The 14,998-nt window shown below is 40.4% G+C and overlaps 1 non-coding gene across 1 annotated transcript; it reads right to left on the bottom strand.

The window, feature by feature from the left end:
• Window positions 1-14,670: 14,670 nt before the first annotated feature.
• On the bottom strand, window positions 14,671-14,741 carry LOC118975458 (small nucleolar RNA SNORD55/SNORD39). The gene has a single exon (XR_005064061.1). It is a non-coding gene; the product is annotated as a small nucleolar RNA SNORD55/SNORD39 (small nucleolar RNA).
• Between the last annotated feature and the right edge of the window lie 257 nt (window positions 14,742-14,998).

Below are 14,998 nucleotides of genomic sequence, written 5' to 3' on the forward strand. Positions count from 1 at the left end.
CCGTCTGGATGGGGGGGCGCATCTTTACCAGCTTCCAGATGATATAGGAGAATAACCAAGAGCAGGGATGGGTATTGGGAAATATTCTTGTGGACCAGTCTCATTTTTCAGACCACACAGCACCAGAAATAAGCCAGCCTGTATAGATTATTCGGAAGGATCTATTTAAAAAGCCAGGAATGAAATCCCGTAAGAGAAGGCTGTCTTAAAGCAACTCTATTATTGGGAGACAATTAGATTAGACATGCTTCCCTAATCTCCACGAAACAATGGTGACACTCTTCGCAAGAAGCCAAATTGGCTCTGTCACCTTCCTGCATGCGCAGCAGCTGTTTCAATTCGCAGGTGGTTTTTAAAGTAGAGTTATAAGATACTCAGGATCGTCTGGGATCAATCAGAGGGGAGATGAGCCACATCTCTGCAATGGCTATGCCCAAATTAAAGCACACCTCTGGAAGGAAACTCGTCAAGTACCGCTAGTCAAGCGTCCCGCCCACTCACGGAACCCATTTTCCCCCGGCTGCAAGGGTTCACCTCAAGGAGACATGCTTAAGCTCTGCTTACTGATATGAGAAATTCTTATTTTGCATCATCAGAGGGGAGGGTGACAATCCACCCAAAATGGAAAAGGACATAGAAATGTCCCTGGATCCCAACTTGACCCATGGTACGCAGGAGAGCTCTCAGCATATGAAATGCTCCTGAAAAGCTGTCTCGGTCCCTGCACTGGTTCACCCTCCACGGAAATGACCGAAGCTAAATGCACTTGTCTTTCGCCAAGGTCACTCCCAGGGCAGGGCAGGGCAGGGCGGGGCAGGGCAGGGCAGAACCTGCATCTCAGAAGTATTCTGGGAGATGTGGATGGTTCCATGTCGAAACAGTTGTTGGAGTTGAATACGTTTACAAAGCTGGAAGAATTGATAAAAGCCATCAGCTTTCAGCACAGCGGGTCCAATCCACTTTCCTTAGCAGAGTGGGAGCAAACTCAGATGGCATTGAAAGTGGCAAGAAAATTCAAAAATGAGTCAGCATAAGTTTGCAACCAGGTGTAATTCGATTATAACAATATAACGGAAAACAAATGGGACGTGTTTGCCAGAAATCTTGATGGTCGTGCCAAGCTGATTCTGCAGTTCCGGTCCAGCACCAATCTGATCACTGAGAAAGAAATAAAATAATGATTTCACTACCTCTGAATTCTGATCTCAATTTTCTTCCAACCATTTCAATCATCTCACAGAGACGAAGGTAATAAAAAATGAGAGGACTAACAAAATGCCCTTTTCCCACCTTCCTGAGAACAACTGAAAGGCACTCAGTCTGAACACCGTATTTTATAAAAGAAATACTTGAGGTTTTTTAATTCGAAGAGGATAACTTTAAAAATTAAAAAAGAGAGAATTCAAGCAATGGGTAAATAAATCACCCACTTACAATATTCAACAACTAATATCTGCATAAACTTCCATTTTTTCATATACTTGGAAATCCAGACTATATAACGGAAGTAGTATGATATACATTATCATTGATGTTCTCGTTTTTTCACTTAGCATCACTTACTTTTTTCTTCTCACCTATCGCTTCGAACGGCAGCGTAGCATCCCTTTGCTGGATGAGCCTTAACTCCCCTCTAATGACACTGAGTGCCTCACAGTCGTCCTCGGGAAGGTGGGAAACGGGCCTTTTTTAGGCCTTCCATTTTTTTTTTATTACCTTCGTCTCTGTGTGATGATTGAAATGGTTGGAAGAAAATTGAGATCAGAATTCAGAGGTAGTGAAATCATTATTTTATTTCTTTCTCAGTGATCAGATTGGTGCTGGACCGGAACTGCAGAATCAGCTTGGCTTGACCATCAAGATTTCTGGCAAACACGTCCCATTTGTTTTCCGTTATGTTGTTATAATCGAATTACACCTGGTTGCAAACTTTTGCTGACTCATTTTTGAATTTTCTTGCCACTTTCAATGCCATCTGAGTTTGCTCCCACTCTGCTAAGGAAAGTGGATTGGACCCGCTGTGCTGAAAGCTGATGGCTTTTATCAATTCTTCCACCTTTATAAACATGTTCAACCCTATCAACTGTTCATATTACAAATATGAAATACTTTTTCTGTTTTTTCCCTCAATATTAATACTACTGATGAATTAATAATAGCCAACACATAACTACTTGTAAGGATGTGAAATGATCTATCCTAAGCACTTTACATATATTAATTCATTTAATTCGAAGGGAGAGAACTTTATTACATTGTTGCCTGTTATCCCCTTGTACAGACAAAGAAACTGAGACACAGAAATCTCCTCACTTTTCACATTTAACCTTTCACTCTCTTATAAATCTGTCTCTCATAAGCAGCCTCTAATTGCTACACTTTGATCTGGGAGCCTTTGACTTTTAATTGGGAGATTTAGTCAGTTTACTTCCGTTGTTAGAATCATTTGGTTCTAAGTTTTTTCCTTTCAATAGCTCATTGATAGCTCTTTTTTCTGTGTTTTAATATACACTTTTTTTGTTTTGGATTTTGTTGCTGGTTGTTTTGCTTAAATTAATCAGTGTTTTTGAAGGTCTGTAATGCTAGTAATAGCTCTAATAGTTATCTTTAAGTTATTCAGAAGCACTTCTAGAGTTACATTTATCTAAATATCAAAGACCAAATTAAAATGTTTGCTATCAGTCCCCTTTCTATAAGATGAATAACTAGTATATTTGACTTTTCTTCATCTATTAATCTATTTGAAGTTTAACATCAAGAATATCACATATCTTTCATGACATGGGCCATGAGATGACGGTTTCAAGAGTTTTTCTTTCTAGCCAGACACCTACTGAGCCCTCCACACTCTGGGCTTCCACCCATCCCATCTCTGCCCATTCTCAGCAGATAACCCCGTCTCCTGTTCCACGGAGAAGGCAGAGCTCATCAGACAGCAGGAACACCCACTGTTTCCTGTGACAGCATCCATCTTCTGTTTTCTTACAGTTCCTTTTCATTCTACTTTGCAATAAAGTTGTTTTGTTTACATTTATTTTCCACAAAAAATTCAAAAGGAAGCTTGCACTGATGTATATAATATGCATATATTACACAAAAACAAAACAACAAATTTAACGTCCATTCACAAACAGAATAACTTCAGTGTGTTTGCATTTCTGACTTGCATTTATACAATCACATCATCTGTAAAATAAAATAAATAAATAATTTCTCTTAAATGTGCATCTTACTTAGATGTTAGATAAGGTTAAGGAATTTCTTTTTAATATTTTACTGTGAGTATGCTATTGTGGATACGTTTGCCCTTAAAGTTCTTATCTTTTTAGATATGCATATTGAAATACTTCTTAATGAAAGTATATGGTCTTGGTTTTTCTTCTAAATAATCCAATGCTGGGGAATGGGTGTTAGAAAAAGTGGGTTGGAATAGGAAAGAAATAAAATTGGATTTGTGTTGATAATTTTTTGAAGCTGAGTGATGCACATATGGGAGTTCATTATCCTATTTTTCTTCTTTTGTATGTATTTGACATCTTCCGTAATGAAAAGTTAAAATAATCACATTAACAACATTTCAAACTAGCAAACACCTATAATTATATAAACACATATGAAATTGATTTTAACACTCACTGCCAGTCTCTTCCCATTACAATTTCTCCTATTTTAAGTTTCCAATCATTTGGTGAACAAGTTCCGCTCTTTGGAAAATCTTTTTCAGGAATGACTGTGGGCAGTATTTTTTTCAAGAAGGCTGAATATGAGCTATTTATGAAAGCTTAATGTGAAACTACGTCTGATGTCTTCATCATTGGACCTAGATTTCCTTGAATGCAGGAAAATCTTACACTGGCATCTGGCTTACTTATATTGAGTGCTGGTGACCTAATAAAATCTCTTTGACTTAGAAACAACGGAGCCCAGCTCTGACAGTTGCTTTGAACAGTGGTATGCACTCAGGATTGCTAGGTCAAGTCTTGTGAGTCACAGAAGCATAAGCGCTATGTCCTACAGTAGTTGGGGGAGTTATTCACGTGTCCTGCTTGCTGTATTAACACAGGTTGGCATTTTTATCCTATGCTACTACTATGATTTTCTTCCACTGACTTACAAATCCTAATATTTTAATTCACTGAACCCACACAAAGAGTAGGGCATGTTTGTGAAAAACAGTGTTACCAAACTACACTTTTTAGTTCTCTAATTCTATAAAATCTTGGAAGTTGTAGGGTTTCAATTTTTCTCACTGTTCTATGTTAGTTTTGGTTTTATAGGAAAAGGTACAGCCTGGCTGGTGTACCTCAGTGTATTGAGCATGCCTGAGAACCAAAGGATCGCTGGTTTGATTCCCAGTCAGGGCACATGCCTGGGTTTCAGACCAGATCCCAAATGGGGGCCGTGTGAGAGGCAACCACACACTGAAGTTTCTCTCCCTCACTTTCTCCTTCCCTTCTCCTCTAAAAAATATAAATAAATAAAACCTTTAAAAATTAAAAATAAAATAAAATCAATAAGCATGTCCTCAGGTGAGGATAAAAAATAAATACATGAAATACCACTTTCACATTTGGTCTTTAAAAAAAAAGAAAAGGTACAGAAATTAGAGAGGGGTGTGTGTTGGTGGTGGGATTATAGATTTAGTAGGAAAACTTGCGTTGGTCCTACTGCATTCCCACATCCACTAATCCATTCTTTTATTTAAACAGATGTATTGAGAGTTTAGCTCACTCTAGGCAGAGTGTTCAGCTTAGGGGTACCCTCCATTCCTGCCTTCAAGTTTCCACCTCAGTGTCAAGGGTTCCTTTGGGGGAAAACAAGAACCCTAAGAGGTGAGGAAGAAATTGGGATCTAATGCTCATGTCTATAGGAGGAAACCTCAGCTCGTTCCTCGCCATAACTGCCTCCTTAGGTATGGTAGGTGACTTAGTCCAGTAATTTTTAATGGGAGATTCACAGACCACTTATGGACCTTACAGGGGGCCATGGAGCCAGTTAGTGATCTGAGCATTCTTCCTGGGAAACAGCCTATCCACAGAGTTCTTCAAAGTCTCAGAACAGCTTGTGGTGTTAAGAAGGTTGAGAACCACTGCCTTGCCAGTCTATGTTCATAACGCAAGAATAATGATGACTCATTAATGGTGATACATCAAATCCTCTCTTCCATACTCCACAGGGGAATGCTGATGCATCCTAGTAGCAGAATACAAGGAGATCCATTTAGAATGACAGGTGATTGAGTAAGACGAGGGTTTTTAATCAGTCTTTTCTTGGCATAGTTCACTTTGAGATTTGCCATTAATTATTAGAATTACTGATACTCAAAGAATATGAAAGAGATTGTCCTTATTAAAAATAGTGAGAGACTTCTTTTGATTGAAATGTTGATAGTTTGAGTTTAGTGCAATGACCCCAGAGGTTAATGGCTGATGGGTTTTTTTCTATTTTTAAATTTTAAAAAACAGACATCTATTTGATATTTATTAAACTTAGTTTCTTTAACAGTGATTTTGTATTATCATACAACACATTCTTTTTTTAATATTTTATTTATTTATCTTTAGAGGGGAAGGGAAGGAGAGAGGAAGAGAAACATCAATGTATGGTTGCTTCTTGTGCATCCCCTGCTGGGAACTGGCCCCTGCCGGGAACTAGCCTGCAATCCAGGCATGTGCCCTGACTGGGAATTGAACCGCAATCGTCTGGTTCACAGGCCCGCGCTCAATCATATAACACATTCTTAATGATATAGCAGAAGTTAAAAGATCGTTACAAATGGAAATGCTATGCCTTTGCCTCTAAATATTGATATTTTAGTGGCCACAAATGTGTTTTTACTGTAACATTAAATGCATGCTTGACAATCTAAACTTTGTGTAATGTCAGTGCCACAAACTATGTCAACTGTACGATGCAGATGTGGAAAAACCTAGTTAGTATATAAACAATACTTGGCACCATTAACAGTTTTATGGCATGAAATGCACATATTAACTTAAAAGTCCTGGTTTTGAGCACTAAAAGTGCCTTTGAAATATCATTGTATTGCTACTAATAAAATTTATAACATCTAATTGAAATTTTTTGAAAATATCATCTGCCTAGTATTGGCCTATAACCCAAAGCATAACATAAATATCCCGAGGTCCATACAGATATAAATAAATGGGGCATAAATAAATAAATAATAGAGAAGAGATACATTTCTCATGTAGAAGAATGCCAAATAATTTCCCTAGATATCCCACAATCAAGGAAGGCAACACAACTCCCCACCCAAGTGTGACAATATAGCAACTTCCCTCCAGACAGGACAGTATGGAAAGAGGGAAAGTGAAGGAGTGATCTGACCGTAGGGAAACTTGACCTCAAAACAATCCATAACCTCAGTCTAATCATGGGGAAGCATCAGATGTGTCCTAATGGAGTCAAAATGCCTCAAAACTATGAGATATCAAAACCAAGGAAAGTCTGGGACACTGTACCAGTCAAGAGAAGACACAATAACTGAATGTAATATAGCATCTCGAATGGAATCCCAGAACCAAGAAAGGAAGTTAATTAAACCAGACTCTAATGCCTTCATAATAATGACCGAATCTCATGGAAGCAGCAGCTTTTGCTATTCTTTCCATTCATTTTTCTGGAGATAACAAATTCTTTTAAAGGTACATTAGGGTAACTCCCGTAAGAGGTTTTTTTTCTGCCTTTCTATTGCCATTATTTTTTAAATTATGTTTTATTATGCTATTACAGCTGTCTCAATTCCCCACTCCCTTTGCCCACTTCCACCCAGCTCCCCCCAGCTTCCTCTAGCAATCCCCACCCCGTTGTCCACATCCATGGATCCTGCATATATGTTCTCTGGCTACTCTATTTCCCCTGCTGTATGTTACACCCCCATGACAATTCTGTAGCTACTATTTTGTGCTCCTTAATCCCTTCACCTTTTTTGCTCATCCCCTCCAACCCCCATCTGGCAACTATCAAAATGTTCACTGTATCTATGATTCTGTTTCCGTTCTGCTTGCTTGTTTGCTTTGGTTTTTAGATTCAATTGTTGATAGATACGTATTTTTTGAGAATTTACTGTTTGTGTTTTATTTGTTTTTTATTTTTTTTAAATAAGAACTTTTAATATTTCAGAACATGCTGGTTTGGTAGTGACATACTTCTTTAGGTTTCTTCTTGTCTGGGAAGCTCTTTATCTGTCCTTACACTGTAAATAGCTTCACTAGAAAGAGTAATCTTGGTGTAGGTCCCTGCTTTTCCTCACTTTGAATATTTCTTGCCACTCCCTTCTAGCTTACAAAGTTTTCAAATTTTACAAATCAGCTGACAGTCCTGTGGAAGCTCCCTTGTAGGTAACTAACTGCTTTTCTCTTGCTGCTCTTAAGATTCCCTCTTTGTATTTAACCTTTGGCATCTTAATCATGATATATCTTGGGGTGGGCCTCTTTGGGTTCCTCTTGTTTGGGACTCTGTGTGTCCTGGACTTGTATGTCAATTTCCTTCACCAAGTTTGGGAAGTTATCTGTCAATATTTTTTCAAATAGGTTTCTAATTTCTTGCCCTCTCTTTTCTCTTTCTGGCATCCCCATGATGGGAATATTGGTGCACCTGAAGTTGTCCCAGAGGCTCCTTAGATTATCCTTAGTTTTTGGATTCTTTCTTCTCCATGTTGATTTGACTGCTTGTTTTTGGTTTTTTATATTTCAAATTGCTGATTTGATTTCAGCTTCATCTACTCTGCTATTAATTTCCTGTAAATTGTTCCTCATTTCAGTAGTATATCCTTTTTTAAACTGATTCTTTTTTTATGGTTTTGATATCATTTTTTATGCTGTTGAAGTTCTCTCTGAGTTCATCTGCTCTCCCCCTAAATTAATTGAGCATCCTTATAACCAGTATTTTAAACTCTGTATTTTGTAGCTTGTTTGTCTCCATTTTGTTTAGTTTTTTTCTGGAGGTTTTTTAAAAATATTATATTTATTTATTTTAGAGAGAGGGGAAGGGAAGGAGAAAGAGTGGGAAAGAAACATCAATGTGTGGTTGCCTTTCATGTGTCCCCCACTGGGGACCTGGCCTGCCACCCAGGCATGTGCCCTGACTGGGAATCGAACCAGTGACTCTTTGCTTCACAGGCCCATGTTCAATCCACTGAGCTACACCAGCCAGGGCTTTTTCTGGAGTTTTGTTCTGTTGTCTCATTTGGGCCACGTTTCTTTGTCTCCTCACTTTGGCAGCATCTCTGGTTTGTTTCTATGTTTATTTAGAGATGCTACATCTCCCAAGCTTGGTAGAGTGGCCTAATATTGGCACAGCCTCCTCTATTACCCAGGATTGTTACTCAAGGAACACCAACTGTATGGGATGTGTACACCCTCTAGTTGTAGTTGAGCCTTGACTGCTGTTGGCAGGTCCAAGATCAGCCACCACCTGTGTTCTGTCCAGGGTCACACAGCATAAGCAACAAAGCTATCTGCAGATGGCTTCTAGTTATGCTGGACTTGGAGGTACCTAGGCAAGGTCAACCTCTGAACCAAGGTTGACTGCTGCTAGTTCTGGGCCTGGGGCAACTTAGTGAAAGGTATGTAGGTCACTGAAGCCAGATGCTGCTTGTTTGAGAGAATTTAGGAAAATCTGTAGCATGAGCCAAGACAATCCATTCGTTTAGAAAAGCCACTGGAAACAGCTTGGGTTTGCCTGAAAGTTGGGTGAGGCAAGGCCTCAGGGAATCACCGGGGTGGGACAAACAGCATGAGTCAGGTTGGTGGAGTCTCAGATACAGCACCTGCCTACCAGTTCTGTAACTCTGTGGGGGGAGGGCTCAGAAAAGGAACAGTGGCCTCTGCCAGCACTTCTGTCTGGGAGAAAGCTACCACCCAGGTCCACCCTGGTGCTGGGCAATTCAGTTCCTCCCCATAAATCCCTGGTGCATTTCAACCTGCTTCTACTGTGCTGGAGCTCAGTGTGAATGATTCTGAGTAAGTCTGTGCATGGGCCCTTTAAGAGCAACTTCCAGGGATTCCCATCGTTTCTGTCTTCCAAAGCCTCAATCCCCATGGTTTTTACAGCCAGAAGTTATGGCAACTCCCCTTCCCACACTGGGACCTTGGGCTTGGAGGCCTATTATGGGGTTGGAACCCTTCACTCTTGAGATTTCCTTCCTAATTTTTACCTGCCACACACAGGTGTGTAAACAGCCCATTCTGCACCTCCACCCCTCCTCCCAGTCTCCATGTAGTTTGTTCTTTAATTCTGTAGTTGTAATACTGCCATTCAGCTCAACTTCTGACACTTCTGAATGAAGTGTAATGTTCTATAATGTAGTTGTAATTCTGATATGATTGTATAAGGAGGCAAGCATGTTTGTTTACCTGTGCCACCATCTCCCATTCTCCTAATTTCACACCAATAAATTTAATAAAATATAAATAACTAAATAAATAAATAAAAATTAGCTATACATATTAGAGAACTTGACTCTATAATAGGTGATAAAATATCAAATAGAGATCACTTGAAATATTTTAACTCCTTTTTAAAAAAATTTTTTCACCAGTGAACTTGGTTATAAAATGCTATCCTTAATGAAATTTACAAGTTCTAGAAAGTTAAATGATGACTACATGTGAGTTTTAAGTTCTAAAAATTTAAATTTCAAAGGTCTTTGTATTATTATACCCCAGTCTTTTAGAATAAAAACACCAAATGGACTTCCCCTAGGACTAACAATTTTTTGGCTATCCTTACCAAAATTTCAAGGATCCAACCTAGAATCTTTAGCAATGGAGAATCTATCCTCTCTTAAAGGGCATTCACTGTATCAGCCATCCAAAAAAAAAGCTAAATGTATTCATGCTTCTGTGCCCTTATATGCTTTTCTGATAACCTAATTTCACGCCATATCAGGCAGACATTCTTCTAAAGTCAGTTTCCTCAGCCACAGAATGGCAACATCACAATAAAAAATCAACAGAACATGTTGCAATTAAAAACACCCTGGGAAGACTCCTCCTGTGAGCACGTGTGTGCTGTCACAGCCCAGGCTGCACCGACCAGGGGCGTGACGATCCTTTCCTTCACAACCCTTCCACTTGAGAGCAAAAGAGACACTTTACAGGTGGAGGGAAATGAGAGCTGAGGCTGTGAAACCCGTGAGTCCCTTTGAGAGTGGAATCAGTGAAACGAAAGACTCCGTTCCAATGCGGAATTGGGAGGTGCCATCCGGCAAACTGGGATGAGGAGAAGCTCATCGTTGGAAATATGTATAAAAATGACTTACCAATTATCACTAGCATGAAAAGGCTGTGATTTTGGTCTTGCCTTCTGTATAAATCCTGAAATAATCTGATGATTGCAGTGTTCTATCTAGTGAACCAAAGCATGAGAGCAAGGGTGCGTGGGGACACACACAGACCCTCGCCCACACAGTGCCACCAGCACAGGCAACTTCTAATTCTCCAGGCTCCCTGGAAGCCCGGCAGTCCTCCTGCCTGAGCATGAGCCACTGCAGTGGCAAGGGAGGGAGGGGCCTGACGAACAGGCCAGGTTAGACTTACAGGTAAGGCATCAAGTGAAAACAGAAAGCTTTTCAAAGAGACATGTTAGTAAATGTTTAATTAGTACTTTCAAATTTGTCATTCCATGCTACACTAATACTCTCCCAGATCCCTCATGTTTAATAATCTGGCAAATATTTAAAAACACTGCAGGGATGAGTTGACCTGTGATGGCTTACCTTGCCCAGTTTGGGACTTTCAGAACACGCATGCACACGGGCAAACACGTGCACTGCCCATTTGCAGTAGCTTTCTTGCTCCAGTCACGTGATTTTCTAGCTCATCTTCATCTTCTATTAATTGCAATTCCTCTCTTCCCCTCTTCCCCTCTTCTATTAATTGCAATTCCTCTTTTTTACTCTTCTTGTATTACTTTTTATTCTGATTTTACTTGCACCTTCTAAATTTTAAGCCATTTTAAGTTCTTTTAGAAATAGGCATGATATGCATAGGTGCCTGTGTGCCTGAGCAAATGGAGGCAAACAGGGAAGAACAAAGAATATATCCTGTTTCAAATAATCCCTCATTATTAAAGCAGAGTCTGGTCTCTCCTTTCATAATTTATTCTAACACTTGGTAACACTCCATGAACTGGAAGCTTTCTTACACAGCTGTATTAGGGAAACTCCATTTTGTGTGTGTAAACGGAATCATCTTTGAAGTGCATTGGGGACAGCACTCACCAAGGTTAAAGGAAGTGCTAGAGAATGTTTGGGTATTGATCCCAGCTCCCCGCAAAAACAGATTCAGAGTTTCAAGTATCTGCACAGAAAGTCAAAACAGCTGTAAGGAGAGACTGTACCATTCAGGGGGTCTTGGCTGTAAACAACAGCAACTAATTCCATCCAAATGTGACACAGCATTATAATTATCTCTCAGGATCTAATTTCCTCTTCTTGCATTAACAATAAAAGTGTTCCTAGTCCTGAGTTGTATTAGGACACAAAGCATCCGAGCTAGTGACTGTTTCCTGCCCCCCATTATAGCTGTATGGTCATATGACTAAATTCTCAAAAATCAAATGTAAAATAATAAATGGTCCCTGAAACATCTACATCCTTTCTTTACAATGAAGTCTCTTTCCTTTCACTGTATTCTCCTCCCCCCCACAAGGTGGAGTAAGGGCATGGTGGTGGCGATCCAGCTCCAAACGCAAAGACCAGAACGAGATGTGAACATCGAGACAGGATTCTGATTCCCTCCCCCCCCCCGCCCCCCAGAGGCTGTGGAGATGAGTTGATGGACAGTTCTGAACTACACACATCTTAACTCTTACCTGACCAAAAAAACTCTACCTGTGAGATTTTTTGTTACAGTAGCTTAGTTTGTACTGTATATGGCATGTTAATAAGATTTTTTGAAATCTATTTATTGAATAGATTTATTGAAATTACATTGGGCAATTCATAAAATTATGTGGGGGAGTTATTAGTAATGTTCAAAACAGTCTTGGGAAATAGTAGTTAAAAGATATAGGATGCAACCCAAACTCCCCCAGAGGATGGTGAGGCCATTTCTTCCTTTTGAATGGACACATCAGTGGCAACTAACCACAAATGCTCCCCGAATAACCTCAGGTTTTAATCATTCTTCTACAATTCACCATTTAGATGCCAGGCAGACAGGAATGACAAATGTCCCCCACGGTCTCCCTTTAGACATGGAATATCCCCGCACATCATTTTCCACATTCTTATGCTTTAAAAAAATCTCACTAAAAGTCAGCTATCACTCATACAACTTAAAATACACTCACCTTCTTCCCAAGGAGAGGAGGTTAAAGCTCCATGAGCCTCCGCATCTTCCTTAAACTCCAGCAGCGTCTTGTGCTTTGAAAGGATGGCCATTCCTTTTCCGCCTAGGGGGCAATCCCATGATGTCATGAACGATGAACTAAGCGGTCACATTATTTTTAATAGTAAATCTGATATGAATAGAAGGAGTTGAACCAAAAGGAAATTAGTTAAATGTATAAATACATACTTAACACACTCAGGAAGGAAATGTGGGTTGATGTTTCAGTCCTCATATCACAATTATCCTAAGGCCACAGTGGTTATAAAAGTTTCTGTCCTCTGGTGCCCATCCCAAATCCCCATTGATTTGAAACAAAGTCTGATGGTCAAAATGTTTACCTTGGACAAAGCTGGTGGTTTATATTACCTCAAGGAAATGTTGTCATTTGTGCCATAATCTCTATTGCTGATCTTCAGCAGCACTGGGGGAAAAAATCATTAGCTACCTGCCAGGTCTGGCTCTATTGACTTGTTCTTTTTTTTTTTTTTAGAAGAATGCATTTATGTGTTGTTTTTTAAAGATTTTATTTATTTATCTTTAGAGGCGAAGGAGAGAGGAAGAGAAACATCAACATATGGTTGCCTTTCGTGCGTCCCCTGCTGGGAGTTGGCCTGCAGGGAACTAGCCTGCAACCCAGGCATGTGCCCTGACTGGGAATCGAACCGCAATCCTCTGGTTCGCGGGCCTGTGCTTAATCCACTGAGCTACGCCAGGCAGGGCTTGACTTGTTCTAATAAGGAGACCACATATGGAGCAGCAGCTTTAACTGGTGGCATCCTCTGATTAAACTTACAATTACTAATGGGCTTGAAACGGCCAATCCATCTTCTTCACTGGTCAAGCTGGAAAGCTAAATGGACATGGGGATGTGATTCCCACCTGTGCACTTTCCAACTTTTGCAATATGGAGTTTCCCTCAGCACCTAGATCACAATAGTTTTTCCCCATGGAAAATGTTTATTTTTGCTTCTATGTTTGACATACTGTTAAATCTTACATAAAAGTTGTAAGAAGAGCACAAAAATCCTTTGAAGCCCTTCACCCAACATCATTTTATTCTCTTTCCTTTCCTTCTCCATCATCCCTCCTTCTCCTTTCTCTTCATTATTTTCTGTCTCCTACTATTATTTATGTCTTAACCATTTAAAAGGAAATTACACACCTGATACCCCAGGCCCCTAGATACTGCAGTGTACATTTTCTTAAAGTATAGAATTGTCCTAAATATCCATAGAAACTTTATCCAAACCAAGGAATTAACACGAATGAGACATTGCCTAATTTCACAGACATCAGCAGATGTTGCCAGTTCTACAATCAAGTCCTTGGAAGTAAAAACAAACAGATAACAATAGAACAGATCAGTTACTCCATAGAGTGTAATTCGTGTGTGTTTGATGGTTCCTTATGGTTAGATTCAAGTTATGCTTTGTTGGCAAGAAAACAATAGAAATGAGATTGCCTTTTTAGTGCCTAACATCAGGAGGTACATGCTGTTGATTAGTCCAATTACAGGCAATGTTAATTTTTTTAGAACAATAAACACCTTTACTCCATGAGCTAAGACAGGAGGGAGGAGGATTTATTTGCTTTCTGGGCCTCGATTTTCCTCACTCACAGTCCCAGCTCCAAGCCCCCCAGCGCAGGGCCATCTGCGCAGCCACACTGGCCTGGTCTGGAAGCGAGGTGTGCACGCAGCATTCCTTTAGAACACTGCTGATCTCGGCATTGCGTTTCCTTTCATCATATTTCTTCTGAATTCTCTTTGATCTTTTCTTTGTTTAAAATCTCTTCCTTCTCAGAGATCAGCTTGGCCCTTGTCTTGTGGCCCTTTCTCTCTCCTTCCCTGATCATATGGTATGTCAGGGAAGTGCCTAGTGGGACTCAGGGCACTGTTGGTGGGGTGTGCCATCAATGATCACAATGCTGAGCTCTGCTAGGGCCTTGGTGTGGACCAGCTCATTGTCAGATACACACAGACCATGTTGATAATCCTTGTTTTGTTCATACGACCCTGGGAGCCCCAAGAGAAGCTGCAGCTTTTGGCCTCAAAGTTCAGTACTTACTGCTGACTCCCCAACATGCGGTGTATGATGAGGCCTGGTTTTCCAGTCTTAGTGTCAAAGCAGGGTATCCCAGCTCATTTTTTGCTTTGTGTGGTAGGTAGGGTTTTCTCTTGCCCTGGGTCTTGTGGTGCTTGTGTCAGTTGTCCCAACAGATGCCTGTATATGGGAGTTAGGGACGGGATATCGAGCTACTTAGTTGCAGGACTTGCCTTCCCAGCTCCAGAACCCCACACTGGGCAGGCAGCACACTCAAACTCTTCAAGGCTGGCTTCCCCAGTGAGCACTCAGGGGTTTACAGCAGCGCCAAGACGCATGTGGCCCAGCCCACACCCTTTCCCGCCACAGCCATGTTGGTACCCTCGCAGCCCCATTGGTGGCCCAACAGCCATGTTAATTTGGACTATTTGGTCCTAACAGATGACCTGTCCTGAACAATGTTTCCTGTGCACTTGGGATGAATGTGTGTTCTGTTGCTGATGAACAGAATGTCTGTAAATGTCTGTTAAGTCCATCCACCCTAATGTGTATTTTAATACCTATGTTTCCTTACTGACTTTTGTCTGGATGATG

The sequence above is a fragment of the Sturnira hondurensis genome, unplaced genomic scaffold (assembly GCF_014824575.4).
Source record: "Sturnira hondurensis isolate 20B ecotype Veracruz unplaced genomic scaffold, ASM1482457v3 Scaffold0020237, whole genome shotgun sequence".
Lineage (NCBI taxonomy): Eukaryota > Metazoa > Chordata > Mammalia > Chiroptera > Phyllostomidae > Sturnira > Sturnira hondurensis.